A 21,301-nucleotide genomic window follows, 5' to 3' on the forward strand; every position below is an offset into this window, starting at 1 on the left:
GGAAAGTTTTGGGTCTTACAGCCCAGATTTTGGTCACGAATTGTAACTTCGATGTAAAGACTCTGCATTTTTTGGTCGCAGAGCGCGTAGCTTGTAAATGAGTCATAGGATTGTCCACCCTTAATTTTGTAATTTAATGTCAATTGTAGAGATGTACCCATGGTCAATGACCATTGGATTGTATAAATAGAGTGAGTCTTAAGTAGTTAAGAGATCAATCATCAAGTCTAAGGATGAAGAGTTGAGTAATATCTAAAGTGTAAGGTCTAGTTTTGGGTCGTAGAGTAGCAGAAGGCTCTGTAGCTAAGTGCACAGAGGCCTACTAGTTCGTAGCTGAGTGCGCAAGGTGAGTTGAGTCTTTAACCGTTGGAGCATTAATAAAGAGAATTTTTATATCATTCCTATGTATTTATTCCCTATTTTCTGCATTCAATGTATTGGGTATAAATTACATTTCTACTATTTATGTAATGCGCGAACATATATAACTGTGTTGATTAAGTGAATGTTAGATAGAATAGCTACTTACGCGAAGTTAAATAAGATCTTTAAGAAGATAAGTAAGATACGCGGTATAGTTTTGGGAAGTAGCGCAGGTCACTGCAGCACGAAAGCATCATAGCCCCTAGTTAGGGTTGCGGGAAAGGTGATTGTAACAGATAGCGAATGTATTAAGGGTCAGATCAGTGCGTGAAGTGACCTACATGAAGGTGTAGGTTTTAACCCTATACAGAAATTACCTGCATACGAATTCTTAAACAAAGAAAATAAACAATGCAAGAGCATAACCCATAAAACACATATACAGAGATTTTTCCCTGGATCCCAAAACCGGGACTACCAGCTTGATTTTTAATTATGTTCCTTTCAATGTTATAATACATATTTATACATGTCGAAGCATCCAATACCATGGACCGAAAAACCATCGTGTCCAATACCATGTGCGAAAATCATGCACAAAACCATAGGTAGGTTCGCCCAACCTAATATAGGGTCTAAAAAAAATTTTCCCGGGGCGCTGCCCCAGACCCCGTAGAGGGGGGCTACCCGCCCCCCTGTGACCCCCCGCTGCGCAGTCGGCGCAACGAAGGGGGGCTACCGCCCCCCTCTAACCCCCCGTTTAACTACATACGTTAGTCGTGGAAAGAATATAACATAGCCCAACAATCTCCCACTTATTGTTTTCTTTCCACAGGGGGCCACAGGAGAGCTTAGTTATTTTTCCAACCCTGAAACACCCATTGTTTCTCTACACCAAGAGAACTTCTCAGAGCTCACAGATTTTGTCAATGCATCTGCAGTATTCTTCAAAGTGTCCACCTTTACCAGCAACACCTTTTTGTCTTCTATCATATCCCTCACAAAGTGATACTGAACATCAATGTGCTTTGTCTTTGAATGATAAGCAGGGTTCTTTGCCAAGAAAATTGCACTTTGGCTGTCACAGTCTATTCTTATAGCTCCCTGTACTAACCCCATACTTGAACACAATCTCTGCAACCAAACTGCTTCCTTGCTTGCATGAGTGGCTGCCATGTATTCTGCCTCTGTAGTTGATAGTGCCACTACAGATTGTTTCTTACTCATCCAACTGACTGCACCTCCAAATAGGTTAAACACATACCCACTTGTAGATCTTCTCTGATCCAGATCTCCAGCCCAGTCTGCATCAACAAAACCATGAATATCCAACACTCTGTCCAATCCTGGTCTTCCTTGGTAGCACAAACCATAATCACTAGCGCCACGCAAATACCTGAAAACCCGCTTCACTGCTGTCCAGTGCTCCTTCCCAGGTTTTGACATAAACCTGCTCAATACTCCCACTGCATGTGCAATGTCTGGTCTAATACAGACCATTTCATACATCAGGCTACCGACTGCACTTGCATATGGAACACGGGACATGTCCTCTTCCTCTTCTTGTGTCTTGGGACACTGTTCAGCAGATAACCTCACACCTACAGGAATAGGAACCTTCACCGGTTTACTATCCTGCATATTAAACCTCTGCAATATTGTCTCAACATACTTCCTCTGGTTTAACCAGAGCTTGCTCTTTGCCCGATCTCTTTTAATTTCCATGCCCAAAATATAGTTTGCAGCACCAAGATCTTTCATGTCAAATTTGGAGGACAATTGGGTCTTCAAATCCTGGATAATTTCTTTGTCATTTCCAACCAGCAACATATCATCCACATACAAGACCAGATAAATAACACGGCCACCAATTAATTTAAAAACACACAATGATCTGCTTTGCTTCTGGTGAAGCCAAGTCCGCGTATAAATGTATCAAATTTCTGATACCACATCCTTGTTGACTGTTTTAACACATACAGAGACTTCTTTAACTTGCATACCAGTTCTTTCTTACCCTTCACCGCAAAGCCTTCAGGTTGCTTCATGTATATTTCCTCTTCCAAATCCCCGTGAAGAAATGTTGACTTCACATCCATCTGTTCTACCTCAAAATCAAAAGCAGCAGCAATAGATAAAAGTAATCTAATAGAAGCTACCTTGGCAACAGGAGAAAAAATATCACCAAAATCAATTCCCGGCACCTAGGAATAACCTTTTGCTACCAACCGAGCTTTGTATTTCTCCACCTTTCCTTCTGCATTAGTCTTCTTCTTGAACACCCATTTGCTGCCAATGGGTTTCCTTCCAACCAGCAACTCTACCAGATCCCAAGCCTCATTTTTGTGCAAAGATGCCATTTCATCAACCATGGCCTCTTTCCAGAGTTTTCCATCCTCTGAATCCACTGCTTCGTTCACAGTTCTGGGATCATCATCAGTAACAGAAAAAGCAAAATTTGAACTGAAAGTAGATGGATTATACCTTTCTGGCTGCCTTCTTTCTCGACCTGATCTTCTCACAGCCGGAGTTTGTGGCTCTTCATCTTCTGATTCCTCCTCTGCTGTAGAGTCTGATTCTTCCTCCTTTGGCTCAAACTCTATCTTCTCAGGTTCCTTTGGTTGGACTTCATGTTGAATAACATCTTTTACCTCTCTGAACACCACATCTCGGCTGTACACAACCTTCCGTGTGACTGGGTTCCAAAGCTTATAACCCTTTAAACCATCCTTATACCCAATAAATATGCACTTTTCAGATTTACTATCCAACTTGGTTCGTTTCTCCTTTGGAACATGTACATATGCATCACATCCAAATACCCTCAGATGTGAAAGAGAGGGTTTCTTACCAGTCCATACTTCTTGTGGAGTCTTATCCTCCAACGCTGATGAGGGTGATCTATTGATCAGGTAACGTGCAGTATCCACCGCCTCTGCCCAGAATTCCTGTCCTAACCCGGCACCACTGAGCATGCTTCTTGCCCTTTCCATCAACGTCTTGTTCATTCTTTCTACGACTCCATTTTGCTGAGATGTATATGGAGTAGTCTTCTGCTGTGCTATACCACACTTCTTACAGAATTCTTCAAATTCCTTGCTGCAAAATTCTCCACCATTATCTGTCCTCAGTACCTTTATCTTCTTCTTTGTCTGATTTTCCACCAGAGCCTTAAATTCTTTAAACTTGTCAAAGACTTCAGATTTCTTCTTAAGGAAATATATCCATGTATTCCTTGAGAAGTCATCTATGAATGATACATAGTACATAGACTTACCCAGTGATGGAACCTTCACAGGTCCAAACACATCACTGTGCACAAGCTCTAATATATGTTTCGTCCTCTTACCACCAGAGGGGAAACTCACTCGATTCTGCTTCCCATACACACAATTTTCACAGAAATCAAAATCCAGAGAGCTATCATTCATACCTTCTACCATACCTTTACCATGAAGTATTCGAAGGCCCTCCTCTCCAATATGTCCAAGCCTTTGATGCCACAACATGGTCTTCTCTCCAGAGACCACTAGATTTTCTACTCCATTTTTAGGAACCATAGAACTATTGCGCCCATCAACAACAGTGCTACCTTGCAGCTTGTACAGAGTTTGAATCCGAACTCCCCGCATCAATATCAGTGCTCCTCGAACCATCTTGCAGGTATCTTTCTCGAACACCGTCTTTACACCTGCATCATCCAACTTGCTTACAGAAATCAGATTTCTGGCCAATGCAGGAATATGTAGAACACCTGGAAGTGTTCTAACCCTTCCACCTTGCAACTTCAACTTTACTTTTCCCCGACCAATGATTCTAGCCTTCCTATCATCTCCTAAGAAGACATCACCACCATCGTATTTCTCATACTCGCAGAACCACTCTCTATGGGGAGTGAAGTGAAAGGATGCACCTGAGTCAATCAACCATGCCTCATGATCTACATGTGTACTTGAAGAAGCCAAGTACACATCCCCACCTTCATCTGAGGTGGTTTTCGCCTCTGTAGAAGGAGCATCATCAAATCCCTTTCCTTTATCAGGAGCTTTAGATTTACAATCCCTTCTGAAGTGCCCTTCCTTTCCGCATTTCTAGCACACCACCTTTGTAGGTTTTCCTGGAGATTTAGATCTCCCTCTAGATTTAGATCTCCCACTCGATGACTTATTTTTGTTTCTGTTCTGGGACCATCCTCATACAGACAAGGCATCACCATTCTGGTTGTCCATATTCTTCCGTCTCATCTCCTCCGTCAGCAAGGCTGAGACTATTTCATCAAACTGCAAAGCAGTTGCATTGCTACCTATTGCAATAACCAGACTATCCCACGAATCTGGTAGAGAACACAATAGACTGATGCACTTATCTTCATCTGAAATTTTAATATCAACAGATAATAATTGACTTACCATAGTATTAAACGCATTCAGATGCTCTATCACCGAGTCTCCATCTTTCATCCTCAGGTTATACAGCTTTTTCCGCAGGAACAATTTATTCACCAGAGACTTAGATTGGTACAAAGTCCCTAACTTGACCCACAAAGCCTTCACCGTAGCTTCCCCTGATACATTCAACAATACTGAATATGAGACACACAATCGTATTGTGCTCTTTGCCTTCCGATCCAATTTCTTCCATTCTTCATCGGTCACTCCCGATGGTTTAGTACCCAGATCTACCGCGATCCACTGATCTTTATCAACCAACAGATCCTCCATCTTGATTTTCCACAACTCAAAACTCTGACCATTGAACTTCTCAATCTCGATCTTTCCACTGCTCGCCATCTTCTTTCACCACCAGAATCGATCTCGCAGATCTCCCATTGAACAGGGTCTACCACAGGCCTGAGCGAAACCCCTCAGCAACAAAGGCATCCCCTTGAAGCCAAAACATCTCTGATACCAAATGTAGGTTTTAACCCTATACAGAAATTACCTGCATACGAATTCTTAAACAAAGAAAATAAACAATGCGAGAGCATAACCCATAAAACACATATACAGAGATTTTTCCCTGGATCCCAAAACCGGGACTACCAGCTTGATTTTTCATTATGTTCCTTTCAATGTTACAATACATATTTATACATGCCGAAGCATCCAATACCTTGGACCGAAAAACCATCGCGTCCAATACCATGTGCGAAAATCATGCACAAAACCATAGGTAGGTTCGCCCAACCTAATATAGGGTCCAAAAAAAAATTTCCCGGGGCGCTGCCCCTGACCCCGTAGAGGGGGGCTACCCGCCCCCCTCAAACCCCCCTGTGACCCCTCCGCTGCGCAGTTGGCACAACGAAGGGGGGCTACCGCCCCCCTCTAACCCCCCGTTTACCTACGTAGGTTAGTCGTGGAAAGAATATAACACAACCCAACAGAAGGTAGGCACAGTTGGACTAAATCAACACCTCAAACATCTCAAGGGTGCGGAAACTTGGTTCCAACATCCCCCCATACTGCTTCGGGTGAGACTTTAGTCCGCACTCTACGGGCTGATGCCGAAATGGCCAGTAGGGTAGGGATTTTTTTGGCTAATTAACTCCGAACCTAGGTTAAACCCCATCAAGCCAACAAGCAGCTATCCTGAGAGACAGAGTTGCTCCTAAGAAGAAGGCAACAGGGAAGGAGTTACACAAAGAGCCTGCATCATCATTTCGAGCTAGAGAGAGGGCCAGTGCAGAGGCAAAGAGAGGTAGAAGAGGCTCACGAAGAGCCATGTCATCCTACTCATCTAGGTAGGCTTGATGCAGTTGGCCAGAGGAGTGATTCAGACTTTGCCGAGATTGCATAGAGATAGAAGGCTCAGCTTCTTCAGTTGTCAGGGCCTAGGGATATGTGGCAGATTGTGGAGCTGGGGGGGTGTTGTTTCTATCAGAGCATAACAGTAATTAACAGGACAGAGCCAAGGTAGAGGGAGTCACTGCCTTGATGGATTTCTAGCCAAGAAATCCATATCTGAGTTGCATTTGCAAAGAGGATTGGAGAGGAGTGGTTCAACATTTGGCAGGAATATTTCCAGTAGGGAAATCAAGACTTAGAGGGAGATTTCCAGGAGGGAAGTCAAAACTCAAAGGGAGTCCAAAAGAGGAGTGGTGATGGCAGTGAATAGACTGAGGGATTAGGATAGGTTGGACGAGGCTTCCAACTTTGTCATCTGAAAGGCCAGGATCCTGTCAGTCCTAGATAGACATCGCATTAAGGACTTTGCCTTGAGAACAGTGGCTATCCCAGTAGACCTAGTTGATAAAGAGAAGTATGAGAATGTAATGGTGAGGGAAAAGTGAATAATCCTTATTGGGGTCAAGGATCACTTCATACCACATATTTCTGAAAAGAACATGGCAAAGGAGATGTGGGATACTTTGACGACATTGTATTAGGGCACCTCTGTGCAGCGGAAGATGCTATTAGAGAATCAACTGTGTTCATATCAGATGCAGAAGGCTGAGCGGATAGATCTATACCTCCTCAGATTGTAAGAGATTCAGGACCAACTTACTTCCATAGGGGCCATGCCAGATTAGGAGTTCATGGTGAGTACCGCCCCAAATGTAGTCTCCGAGGAGTGGGAGACATTTGTCCAAGGCATTTTCGGCAGAGCTACTCTTCCAAGATGGAAAGAGATGTGGGTAGCTTTTTGTCAAGAAGACATCAGACAAGGAAGGGAGTAGCAGCAAAGGAGGTCAAATCAAGAAAGAGGAGGAGGAGGATGTGGCTATGGCATCTGCGAGACAACAGGGGAAGAGGAAGAAGAATTATATCTCCAAGGTGAAGTGCTTCCATTATGGGGAGTTGGGTCATTATGCAACCTAGTGTCCCTGAAAGAAGAATAAGGGAGAGGCTTCTGACTCCAAGGCGGCTCTAGCTAAGGCAGAGAAAAAAGTCGAGATTGATGACGAATGTGCCATGAGTGCTCATGCACCTTTAGAGAAGATGTGGGGAGTGTTAGCGCTGCTACACAAAGGATTAAAATGGATCTAAGTGTGCTATTGAAATCCCCAAGTTTGGGTCAAAGGCCATCCACCGATCGAAATAGTTGCAAGGAGAGTACCCTCAGAAGAGCGAAAATGCACTATCAGGGCTCAAAACACTCTAAAAATATGAAAATTCATTTCTGCAGGCTTAAACTGGGCATTGCACGATAGCCGTTAGATTTAGCTGATCAACAGCCCAGATCGCATCGGCGGGTCGCAATCGGCAGAGGCGGATCGGCGGTATTGGCGCAGACATCAGCGGCACTGTGATTGCGATATGGCGATTCCATGTGGACCGTTGATCGCGTGCACTGATCAACGACCCAGATCGCATCGGCGGGTCGCAATTGGCATAGGCAGATCAGCGGTATCAGCATAGACATCAACGAAATTGCGATTGCGATATGGTGATTCCATGTGGACTGTTGATCGAGTGCACTGATCAACGGCCCAGATCGCATCGGTGGATCGCAATCGCAGCTTCCAGAAGGGTTCCTTTTAAGCCATGTTTTATAACATCGCCGATGGCCAATGACCGATTGCCCTATCGGATGCGATATTTCTATTAATAATGCTATAATGGGATAGTCGGGTCCGCAGCAATATCGTAATAGGCACTTTCAAAGGGGCCATGGCAATGGAGATTAGCGATTAACCGAGGACCGTCGATTGCACTGGCAGATCAACAGCTTGCATCACATTGGTGTATCGCTATTTGAAAAACTGAAGGGGCAGGGATTTCATATCATACATGCATGTGATCTGATGAGCCGGACCCGATGACATTACAAAGAATTTATTATAAAATTTCAAGTCCGCGCGCAAGCCATTTTCAATGTATTTGATATATTTTCGGTCGATAAATGAAATACAAAGGAAGCCTTGGGCAAGTGCCGATAGCGATAAGTCTTGGATCCGAAAGGATCCGGAAAGTGAAATATATATTTTTTGAAGCCTGCCAGAGGCAATCCCTCATTGTTTCTACCGTTTTTCATGGATTTCGAAATATAAAGAAAAGCAACAGATCGGCCAGCTATGATATGCGACTGCGACCTAAAAGGCGGACCCGATAGAGAAGCTATTCATGTATGGACCTTTGATGTTCAAATGAAGCAAAGTGGGCAGGATTTCTCAGTGGCACAGAATTTGCTAAAGCAGACATGGAGCAGTACAGCGCAACAGGCAACTGCATTCAATATGCAGTATGGCCGAGTAGAAAGAGGACGTGCCTCGGGCAAGATCAGTGCATTTATCAGTCATGGAATTCGTCCATATTACACTCCACCTGCCCAAGGAGGACTGCAGGGCACTAGAGAAGGTCAAATCCATTTACAAACAAAGTCAGATTTGTATCAGAGGCCCGTATTAGATTGTAAAGGTGGTTGGTGGTCAATTATGACCCCTCCACGCATAGCATAGTAGAGCAATTTTGTAGACAAACTCCATATATACCTAGAAGAAAAATGTAAGAGGAGGATGAGTGTTAGATGAAGGTGACTCTACTGTATGGTTCAACTTCTGGAGACTGTAACTATTTTGTAACCTGCAGCGTCTAGTATTCATTTCCAATTAATACAAGCTTCTTTTGCTGTCAATTACTCACTTTCCAGTTCTTCTTCTTGTTCTAGGCTGCGCCTGTTTTGCATTTGTTCATGTGATGTGAATGTTTAGCATCAGAGGGGCTATCATCCCACCTATGTGTTAGGATTTAGCATGTATCATGGAACATGTGTGCAGGTTTCTGTTGTTTAATGCATAGAGAGTTGTCATCCTGTCTGTGTATTAGAAACTAGATTTACAGACCTTTTAACTGGTTGCAGCCGGCCATCATAGGTTCCTGTGCATCTGCTGGTTTGGTCAATCTTCTCCATTATCACCTTATCCTCAAACTGTGAGTAATTGGTGGTTAAAAGCCTTGTAGTCTGGGGGTGTTCACCCATGTCTGGGGTCTATCATAGTAGAAGTGGTTATCTAGCTTGAATATGAAGCATTTGTTTCATTCATCCACCATTTATCCAACTATTTTGTTGAATTTGTAATGTTCCCGAGCATCACCGATATGCAACCTAGGTGAGTTTCTTGGGGTGATAACATTAAATGGCACCGTTACCGGGGAGAGGAGAATCGAAGCTCAGCTTCCCTGGGAGACGACACAACTTCAAGCTTTGATGACAGACAAGGTTTGAACACAGATTTTGGTTGTAATCATCTATCTGGTGACTCCACTAGAGGAAGGCCATCCTTTGGCGACTCCACATTGAAGTTCTAGTGCAGTTGCTGAAGCATGCACGAAGATATCTTCAAAATACAACTGAACCATTGCCTGATCCTGAGAAGATAGTTCAGTAGAAGAAAATATCGCAGTAAGGAGCATCAGGGTCAGGTAAGCCTTAAAAATTCCATGTATCCCTGTTAGTGATTGGCACCTTCAGAGATTCATGTAACTCCTTGTTATTCATTCCCCTTTTGGAACTCAGTTCACAGAAAGAAGCTCCATGTTGTCCATTATATTCCTTTGTTTCTGCCATTCCATTCATTGATTCATTCTACTGAGTCCACCAGTATATTTTTACCTTACCTCAGTCATGGCAAGCCAGCAAGCTCTTACAAAGATAGAAAGAATAGTTGCTACTAGGTATGGGCCCTTAGTTTTGCCTACCCCTTTGAATGCCATGCATGCAGGAGATTATCAAGAATTTATGCCTAAGTTTACTGGTGAAGAGGGAATATCAGCTGAAGAACATCTAGAGTCCTTTTATAGCTATGATGATAACCTGGATATCTATGAAGAGGACGTGTGGATGAGGGTTTTTGTCCAAAGCCTAGATGGGGATGCTAGAAATTGGTTCAAACAAATACCCCCTAGGTCTATTGCACACATTGAGGCTCTAGATGATGTGTTCCTAAAGCACTGGGGGAATAACTCAGTGATCAGTAAGGGAGAGGAAAGCTCTCCATCATCTTTTGTTTCTTTGTATGCTCAGATGACAAGCCCTTATGGTTGCCCACTAAGCCCTGAGGCAGGCTATAACTTAATGCCCAAGGCTGAGATTGATCACCTCAGTCTTAATATTCTGATGCCTGCTCAGGAGGTCTCCACACAGATCAAAGGGGCAGCCTACCAGATGATAGAATAAGCGGATGTGCAGTCTTGGGACTCCTCCTTGGATGATGATTGTCTAAGGAAATATTCAGGAGCAAAAGACGTTTCTGTGTCGCCTACATATGAACGAATTGGTGCATCATCCATATTTATTGTGTAGGCCACAAAAGACACAAACATGTACACAGCAGCAATGAGTATTCAACTCGTGTACAAAGGCTCCCATGAAGAACATCCAAGGAGGAAAATACACAGAAAGCGAGTGAAATTTGATCCCTATCTACCTATCAAGCTCAAATGTCCTAAACTGTTTGAGTTGGAGGATCAAATAAATCCTATCCTGCTGATCTATGATGAACCGGCTGACTGACAGCAATTTTTGGTGGCCCAGCAAATGGGAAATTTTTTAAGTTTATGTTTTCAAGCTTTAATGTTTGTAATTAATTTCTTTTACAGTTTTCTGTTGAATGCTTAGTTGACTCCATGCCCAATGGACACTAGGCAAGTGTTTTTATAGTTGTTTTTGTATGAAGGCACTGGTTTGCAGGTTCTTGAGACCTCACAGGGAGGATCTCATCCCCAGAAGGAGGCGGTGTTAGCGCTGCTACACAAAGGATTAAAATGGATCCAAGTGTGCTATTGAAATCCCCAAGTTTGGGTCAAAGGCCATACACTGATCGAAATAGTTGCAAGGAGAGTACCCTCCGAAGAGTGAAAATGCACTATCAGGGCTCAAAACACTCTAAAAATATGTAAATGCATTTCCGCAGGCTTAAACTGGGCATTGCACGATAGCCGTTAGATTTAGCTGATCAACGGCCTAGATCGCATCGGCGGGTCACAATCGGCAGAGGCGGATCGGCGATATCGGCGCAGACATCAGCGGCACTGTGATTGCGATATGGCGATTTCATGTGGACTGTTGATCGCGTGAACTGATCAACGGCCCAGATCGCATCGGTGGGCCGCAATCGGCATAGGCGGCTCGGCGGTATCGACACAGATATCAGTGGCATTGCGATTTCGATATGGCGATTCCATGTGGACCGTTGATCGCGTGAACTGATCAACGACCCAGATCGCATCGGTGGATCGCAATCGCAGCTTCCAGCAGGGTTCCTTTTAAGCCATGTTTTATAACATCGCCGATGGCCAATGACCGATTGCCCTATCGGATGCGATATTTCTATTAATCATGCTATAATGGGGTAGTCGGGTCCGCAGCAATATCGTAATCGGCACTTTCAAAGGGGCCATGGCAATGGAGATCAACAATTAAGCGAGGACCGTCGATTGCACTGGCAGATCAATGGCTCGCATCACATCGGCGTATCGCTATTTGCAAAACTGAAGGGGCAGGGCTTTCATATAAGACATGCATGTGATCCGATGAGCCGGACCCGATGGCATTACAAAGAATTTATTATAAAATTTCAAGTCCGCGTGCAAGCCATTTTCAATGTATTTGGTATATTTTCGGTCGATAAATGAAATACAAAGGAAGCCTTGGGCGAGTGCCGATAGCGATAAGTCTTGGATCCGAAAGGGTCCGGAAAGTGAAATATATATTTTTTGAAGTCTGCCAAAGGCAATCCCTCATTGTTTCTAGCGTTTTTCATGGATTTCCAAATATAAAGAAAAGCAAGGGATCGGCCGGCTATGATATGCGACTGCGACCTGAAAGGCGGACCCGATAGAGAAGCTATTCATGTATGGACCTTTGATGTCCAAATGAAGCAAAGTAGGCAGGATTTCTCAGTGGCACGAAATTTTCTAAAGCAGACATGGAACAGTACAACACAATAGGCAACTGCATTTAATACACAGTATGGCCGAGTAGAAAGAGGACGTGCCTCGGGCAAGATCAGTGCATTTATCAGTCATGGAATTCGTCCATATTACACTCCACCTGCCCAAGGAGGACTGCAGGGCACCAGAGAAGGTCAAATCCATTTACAAACACAGTCAGATTTGTATCAGAGGTCCGTATTAGATTGTAAAGGTGGTTGGTGGTCAATTATGACCCCTTCACGCATAGCATAGTAGAGCAATTTTGTAGACAAACTCCATATATACCCAGAAGAAAAATGTAAGAGGAGGATGAGTGTTAGATGGAGGTGACTCTGTTGTATGGTTCAACTTCTGGAGACTGTAACTATTTTGTAACCTGCAGTGTCCGGTCTTCATTTCCAATTAATACAAGCTTCTTTTGTTGTCAATTACTCACTTTCCAGTTCTTCTTCTTGTTCTAGGCTATGCCTGTTTTGCATTTGTTCATGTGATGTGAATGTTTAGCATCAGAGGGGCTGTCATCCCACCTCTGTGTTAGGATTTAGCATGTATCATGGAACATGTGTGCAGGTTTTTGTTGTTTAATGCATAGAGATATGTCATCATGTCTGTGTATTAGAAACTAGATTTATAGACCTTTTAACTGGTTGCAGTCGGCCATCACAGGTTCCTGTGCATCTGCTGGTGTGGTCAGTCTTCTCCATTATCACCTTATCCTCAAACTGTGAGTAATTGGTGGTTAAAAGCCTTGTAGTTTGGGGGTGTTTACCCATGTCTAGGGTCTATCATAGTAGAAGTGGTTATCTAGCTTGAATATGCAGCATTTGTTTCATTCATCCACCATTTATCCAACTATTTTGTTGAATTTGTAATGTTCCCGAGCATCACTGATATGCAACCTAGGTGATTTTCTTGGGGTGATAACAATGAGACATTGAGTTGTAGTCAAAAGGACTACAGAAGATGAGGGGTAGGATCCTTGAGGTGCCCAAACTCTTGGAACATATCTGGCTACGGGAGAACTTAAAGACAGTAGCTGTAGGTTTTGACCCTGTAAAGAAATTACCTACATACGAATTCTAAAACACACAAAATAAGCAATGCGAGAGCGTAACACATAAAACACATATACACTGAGATTTTCCCCCCGATCCCAAAACCAGGACTACTAGCTTGATTTTTCATTATGTTCCTTTCAATGTTACAATACATATTTATACATGCTGAAGCATCCAATACCATGGACCGAAAACCATCGTGTCCAAAACCATGGACTGAAAACCATCGCGTCCAAAACCATGGATTGAAAAGCATTGCGTCCAAAACCATGTATGGAAAATCATGCACAAAACCATAGGCAGGTTCGCCCAACCTAATATTGGGTCCAAAGACAAAATTTCTCGGGGCGCTACCCCTGACCCCATAGAGTGGGGTTACCTACACCACTCAAACCCCTTGTGACTCCCCCCGCTACGTAATTGGGGCAACGAAGGGGGGTACTCCGCCCCCCTTATAACCCCCCAGTTAAGTACGTGGGCTAGCCATTGAAAGAATATAACACAACCCAACATTCTCCCACTTGTTGTTTTCTTTCCATAGAGAGCCACAAGAGATCTTAGTCATTTATCCAGCCCTGCAATGCCCATTGTTTCTCTACATCGAGAGAACTTCTCAGAGCTCACAGATTTTTTCAATGCATCTACAATATTCTTCAAAGTGTCCACCTTTACCAGCAACACCTTTTTTTCTTCTATCATATCCCTCACAAAGTCATATTGAACATCAATGTGCTTTGTCTTTGAATGATATGCAGGGTTCTTTGCCAAGAAAAATGCACTTTGGTTGTCACAGTCTATCCTTATAGCCCCCTGAACTAACCCCATACTTGAACACAATTTTTGCAACCAAACTGCTTCCTTGATGGCATGAGTGGCTGCGATGTATTCTGCTTCTATAGTTGATAGTGCCACTACAAATTGTTTGTTACTCGTCCAAATGGTTGCACCTCCAAATAGGTTAAAAACATACCTACTTGTAGATATTTTCTGATCCAGATCTCTAGCCGAGTCTACATCAACAAAGCCATGAATATCCAATGCTTTGTCCAATCCTGGTCTTCCTTGATAGCAGTAACCATAATCACTAGTGCCATGCAAAAACCTGAAAACTCGATTCACTACTATCCAGTACTCCTTCCTTGGTTTTGAAATAAACCTGCTCAATACTCCCACTGCATGTGCAATCTCTGGTCTAGTATAGACCAGGCTACCGACTTCACTTGCATATTGAACATAGGACATGTCCTCTTCCTCTTCTTGTGTCTTGGGACACTGTTCAACAAATAACCTCACACCTACATGAATAGGAACCTTCACTAGTTTACTATCATGCATATTAAACCTTTGCAATATTGTCTCAGCATAATTCCTCTGGTTTAACCAGAGCTTCCTCTTTGTCCGATCTCTTTTAATTTCCATGCCCAAAATATAGTTTGCAGCACCAAGATATTTCATGTCGAATTTGGAGGAAAATGGGTCTCCAAATCCTGGATAATTTATTTTTCATTTCCAACCAGCAAGATACCATCCACATACAAGACCAGCTAAATAACACGACCACCAATTAATTTAAAGTACACACAGTGATCTTCTTTGCTTCTGGTGAAGCCAAGTCCCTGTATAAATGTATCAAATTTCTGATACCACATCCTTGGTGACTGTTTTAACCCATACATAGACTTCTTTAACTTCCATGCCAGTTCTTTCATACCCTTCGCTGCAAAACCTTCAATTTGCTTCATGTAGATCTCCTCTTCTAGATCCCCGTGAAGAAATGTTGTCTTCACATCCATCTATTCTACCTCAAAATCAAAAGTAGCAACAACAAATAGAAGTAATCTAATAGAAACTACCTTGGCAACATGAGAACAAATATCACCAAAATCGATTCCCAGCACTTGGTGTTATAGAAATTTTTGGGCACTGCAACCCCAATCATATATGTCCATAAACCAAGGGCTCCTAAGTCCCTAAAAGTGTTGTTCTATCCCCTAAAAGAACAAGGTTAGCTGATTACATCATCTCCCAGAAGTTCTCCATGAAAAACTACTCAAAACTGGTCAAAACTGGACCATCTCACCTGCTCCATGGTCAAAGTGTGATGCATCCCACCTAAATGAACACAGGGGGTGCGATGGATACTGAAAAGCCCTTTTAAGGGGTGCAATGGGCGAGAATGGACAAATGGCAGAGGCAGTATGCAAGGTGGAAGATCATGGAATCTTCCAGAAACTTCTCCTGTGACACTTTCCTCTCTGAATTTGCCCAGGGATGAGTAATAGATCATCATTCTCCAAGTGGAATCAAGAACTATCAGAGAGAGGACACTAATCAGATCCTAGAACCTGACTCACCCCCCTTGCAAACATCTATATATGGATCCCTCATCGCAGAGATCTAGAGGCTGGAATTTTGTATCTTGTAAGGAAGTGCTGTTGGTTTCTTGTTTTTAACATCATAGTGTTGGGTGATCTAAGCTTTTCATGAGGTGAAGAAGTGCTTCTTGCTGAGAGGATGATGCTGGTTCAGAACAATTTGTTGTAATCCTCTTTGTTCTTTCTTGATATTAATAAATCTATTCAAGTTTTCCTCCACATTCTTGTATGTTTGATGATATATGCTTGTGTGTGGTCAATATACATCTAGTCCTATATTGTTTATGCTAGTAGATCTCTGTTCTTGGATAGTGTTATGATGCTTTGATTCTACAGATTCTCTTTGAAGATGGATAGACAAGGAAGCGAGTGGCAAAGATCTATCAAAAGGGAGAGGAATCAAGCGAGGAACCAAGCGCAAGATTGAGGTTGGTGTCCTTTTTTCCCCTCTTATCTACTTATCATAAAGGAAAATGAAAGTAGTTTTAGTTTGTTTGTTTCTAAGATAGCTACTAGTCTTAGTGGGACTAGCAGCTCTGCATAGACACTAGATTTCCCGATAACAAAATGGCGACTCCACTGGGGAACTAATAGTTTGTTTACTTCTCTATATTTGTTAGTTTTATAAACTTACAAACGGAACCTGAAGTCAAGCCAGCTAGCCTTCGAACTGCATTTTCTATGCAAGTGCAAAGTAGATCAATGTTGCTTCAGTCTATCTCCAGGTTTTTTTTATCAACTAAACAACTGATTTGTAAACATCCTAATTGCCCTTGTGGTGGCTCTAGTAACCTCCTTAGATCTACCCCTGTGATTTGTTTACTAGTTATAACTTACTCGGCCTAAATCCCTGAACTGTGCTGCAAACTGTGATCAAGAACTAGTTTAAAAGTCTCGCACTGTACCATCACACCCTCTCTTCAAGGATCTCAGTATGCATTGCACTTCCCATGTGCTGTAGGTGGGATGCATACTGGAATCCTTGTGTAACAGGTGCCTGATCAGAAAAGGCTAATTTTGCCTCCAGACTTTGGTTTTTTTTCATTCTTTTCAGCTCTATTCAGGAGTTTTGTTGTCTGTAGTCAGTATACCTTTGTTGGAAACCCCCTTCCTCACCATTATTCCGCCTCCATTGCGCAAAGAACTGTAAATGTTTTTATGTATTGTGAGCCATTTTCAGTTCTCCTTTACAAAGAAGTAGCGTAATTGAACTGTCATTTTTTGATTTGAAAGTGTCGCAAGTGTCGTTTTCAGTCATAGAAGAGAATCTGATTGTTCTTGATAGTCGATTACACTGTTACTCTTGTATTTGATTTGAATTACCAGTTTTTCAAGTGTCGAAAGCAAGTTTTCAATTCCAAATCGCAAAGTGTCATCATTGTCTTCATTTTGTCTTGAAAAGAAACTTTTGAGTAATGTCGCTTTGAAAAGTAATTCAGATTTGCACTTAACTTTCTTTTTATCATTCACACATTAAGAAGGCTGAAAAAAAATACATGCATGTGCATTTGCATTTAGACTTCTTGTTGTTTTGATTTAGGACAATGCATATAGTGTGTGCTCTCTACTCTATGTTGAAAGAAAATCATCTCTCTTTCTTTAGTAGCTAGGATTTTCATTGCAAAAAGAAGATTAAACGATTGTTTATCATCTTAGATTACATGTTAGGAATTGTATATCTACATCACGTGGTGAACCTGAAAGGAATATTTCTTAAGCAAGATCAACTGTAAAATAAATTTAATGAATCTAAAAACACTTTGGAACCTAACGCACAACATTTAGAATTCTAGGCTAGAGATGTGTTCCGACGTCGTAAAACCTGGTAACTGTTGTTTTCATTGTTGGTTGGGTGATTCCTCCACTTTGAGAGGACAAGTGCCAATACGTACTTGTGCTCCCATGTAGCATCGATTATATTTTTGGAGACCACAATACGTTGTATCCTTTATCCATAGGAAGTTGTGTCTGCCGCCCTATCGATCGCAATGCATTGAACACAGCATTCGGGAAGATTGACTACCGTACCTAAAAAGTATTCTGCAGTTTTGCGATTGGTTTGGTAATCCCTCTGTCTAGATTTCCAGAGTAGTCCCTTTCATTCCTTTTTAGACTCCTTAAAGGAAAAGGTCCATCTGAGCACTTGTCACTTCAGGCTCATTAAAAATTGAAGGTGACTAAAGTCATCTTTTGTTTTTTCTCAACTCCTAAAAATTGAAAAAAAAAGTTGTGTCAAAGCGTCTAAAATTTATTTTAATCAGAATAAACATCACCTTTCCTACGTTGGTCTTAGGTTGAGAAAAATGGAGTCCACCAACCAAGGGGTTCCCCTCAGGGAAAATCCTAGTCCTTTCTCCTCTTGGGGAGATGTTGGTGTGCCTCATATGGCCACATTGTCAATTCCAAGATTGACGATTGGTTTGCCCATATGGCTCTTCTCAACCTCTGTCATTCAAAATACCGTAATTCCTAAGCAATCAAGTCAGCAACCAAATGATACCAGAGTCACCCCCCAACCTTCTACTTCGTCCAGTTCTCCTTCTCCTCCTTCCTCTTCACTTGATGAAGCTGGTAAAGCCAAAAATCAAGTAACTGAGAAGAAGAAAGAAAAGAAGAAGAAGGAGCCAAAGGCGAAAAGGGGCAACCAGGTATCATCTAGAAAAATCCACACACTACACCATCTAGGCTTAAATCGCCATGTGTCATTTGCAAAGGAGACCACTATCATCAAGATTGTCCCTGCATCCCTTGGATCTTAAGGGACTGGTCTCCTCGTTTGCACAATCCGGTGTCATCAACCTCTGATGATCATGTTGAGAATACACCGTCAACTAGTGAAAATGGAGTCTCTCGATAGAAAAGGAATTGCAGATTTCCTTGTAAACTGTGTGAAGGTGATCATGTCGTCCACCGTTGTCCCTTCCTAGACGAGGCTAAAAGAGTGTTAGACAATTGTCTGGTTTCACCATTACGGCTTCCTCCTGAATATAAGAAGCTCTTGCCAAGTCCGTCACTAGTTGAAAATCTGGCTGACAGGCCATTGTGGTCGTCTGAAGCGTCTATCATTGAAGATGAACCCTCTGAATCCATACCCGATGAAAGTCAAAAGGTCGAGACGGCGGTCGACCTGGTCTTGCCTTCAGAAGATCCATCTTTGGATGATACAATCACCGAGGAAAATAAGAACGACACCGTTCAAATTCTCTTCGTAAACATAGACTCTGATGAACATAGGGGCAGTCTACCCATTCCTTTACCGTAGGAAGGAAGTTCGTCAGAGTCATATCCGGTTGTCTATTCGGTCCCACCTACAAGCAACCTAGTTGTTTCCTTCGACTGGAACCTGCTAGGTAGACCCCGTTTACCGGCTAGTGTACCATTTCGAATCATTGCTCAAATATACAAAATGGTCATGGCCGGTACCATCATAGATGAAGGGGCATCTATGAGTATCCTGTCCTCAATACCTTGGGGAGCGCTTGGTTTTCCATCGCTTCTGCCTGAGATGAGAAATCTGATAGGCTCCGATAAAGGAACTAATCGATTGTTAGGGATCCTTCCCAATGTGCCCATAACGTTGAGAAGGAAAACCGTTCACATGAACATAATGGTAGTCCAAGGACTCCTGGATTATAATCTACTCCTTGGGTGAAACTATATTTATAGCATGGGAGCCATTGTCTCCTTACTCTTTAAAGTAATGTGTTTTCCGCATGAAGGCAGAGTGGTCAAGCTCATAGACCAGCTGTCGTTTCCCGGCTCACACATAACTAATAGTCGAATACCATCCCTGAATGGTCTTTTTAGGCAAGGAATGTCTCATCAATCCCCAGTCTGTCGACCTGATGAGCACAAGTGATTCGGGAAGACAGGACTGAAACCCAGGAGGCATGCACCCTTGTCTGTTTCGGCAGGAAAACCTTGGGTATAGGGTAGGTTTCCACGAAGGATATATGACTATTTTATGAGTTTAGACTGGAATAATATTCCTCCGTCAAAGTTATGTGAGTGGAGGCAGTTTCCGCCACTCACCTTTGTCTATTTCGGTAGACATCGCCAAGGAAGTGTTTTATCTGATGTATGGATAGAACAATCTTTGGTAACCTGGAAATTTTTCACTATACATGGGGGCATGCAAACCTTTTGGCATACAAGAAAAGAGCGACCATTTATTTTTTAAATTTATAGGTCCTCTAACACTTTAAACTCATAGGATTGGTCGTTTCCTAACTTGCATGAAGAAAGGATGCGGGGCAAAGCTTTGAAAAAATGCCATCTTAGACGAGACATCCTTATTATACGACTGGATAGAGCAGTTTTTTTTTGAAGTTCAAGCTCGTTAAAAATTAAACATAAGTAGTGAGCAAATTTTTCCCCCAGAGTTCAAGCTCATTCGTTCAAAAATGAACCAATTTCTAGTAAATAACCATCTTGAATGCATTATCATCAGCCTCTGAAGCCTTGGTCGTGTTCTCATCATCACCTCCACTTTGTTTTGCCTGATCATTCACCTCCATTTGATTGTTTACCCATTTTGAGGAACAGCTGTGAAGAGTGATCCTATTAGCCATCCTTGTAACACTGCCATGATTGGAAAATTCCAAACCTTACCTAGAATTAGCTGCTACCCAAATTTATCACTCGTTCCTCGAAAAATGAGTCTCCTTTAAGCTCTTTTCATCTGACTCGTAAAATATGAAAATATTGGCAAGCAATTGGCCTCTCCAGCTCATTAAAATGACCAGAAGTGCTATCCCTCCTCTAGATTTTAATCTTTTTTGACCTGAGGGATTATTACACAAAAAGGTCGAGCGCTTGTCTTGTTCGGCTCGTTAAAATTACCAAAAATTCATCCCTTTCGTATTGCTTTATACTTTTTCAGACCTAAGGGATTATATGACGAAAAAGGGATTATTGGATTTTCCTTTACGTCCCTTTCAGACTCTCTAAAATTGAAAAGGATCGAGTTATCTTTGTCGTTAAACTCGTTAAAACCTAATAGCGATAAACTTGTCCATACAGACAAGAACGAGTTTCTCTATCGCTAGGCTCGTTAAAACATAGCGATGGGTTTGCCCGAAGGGAAAATTATATAACAACCATATGTTATCCTCCTCAAGCTTGACAGAAATAAAGAGGTATTGGTCAGCAATGACTGGGCAAAATTGGGAAGAAAACTTGAAGAAACTTTATTAGTAGCAAGTCGCTCTTGAACATGACACTTTCACTCCGCATCTGAGTCGAGTTGGGTTGTTCCGTTCACCGGTCACATCACCATTGGTCCATCACACCATCCACATTTGGGGTTAACGCTACCAATCCATCATGTCAGTGTCGCCGGTATGTTCAAGAGAATTCGCTCAGAGAATTCACCTGTGTCCCATCCGCTGCAATACGTTCACCCTCCATTCTTTCATGACCGCCCCCCTGAACCTTATGTCATTAGATCGTTTTCACCTCCATTAAAATCATTTGCTCCACTCCATGGCGTAGATGTGGGATTCATTAAGGCCCTCCTACGATGGATCGCTTCTTGTTGACATCAGCTCATTATCCAAGAATTCGATCTAGGAACAACCCTTTCAGTACTTTGAAGCTTGCATGCCCCAATGGCAAGCTTCTCACTTCTGGC

This window comes from Pinus tabuliformis, chromosome 2_1 (assembly GCF_031772625.1).
Source record: "Pinus tabuliformis cultivar Carrire ecotype Pingquan chromosome 2_1, CPIR1, whole genome shotgun sequence".
Taxonomy (NCBI): Eukaryota; Viridiplantae; Streptophyta; class Pinopsida; order Pinales; family Pinaceae; genus Pinus; species Pinus tabuliformis.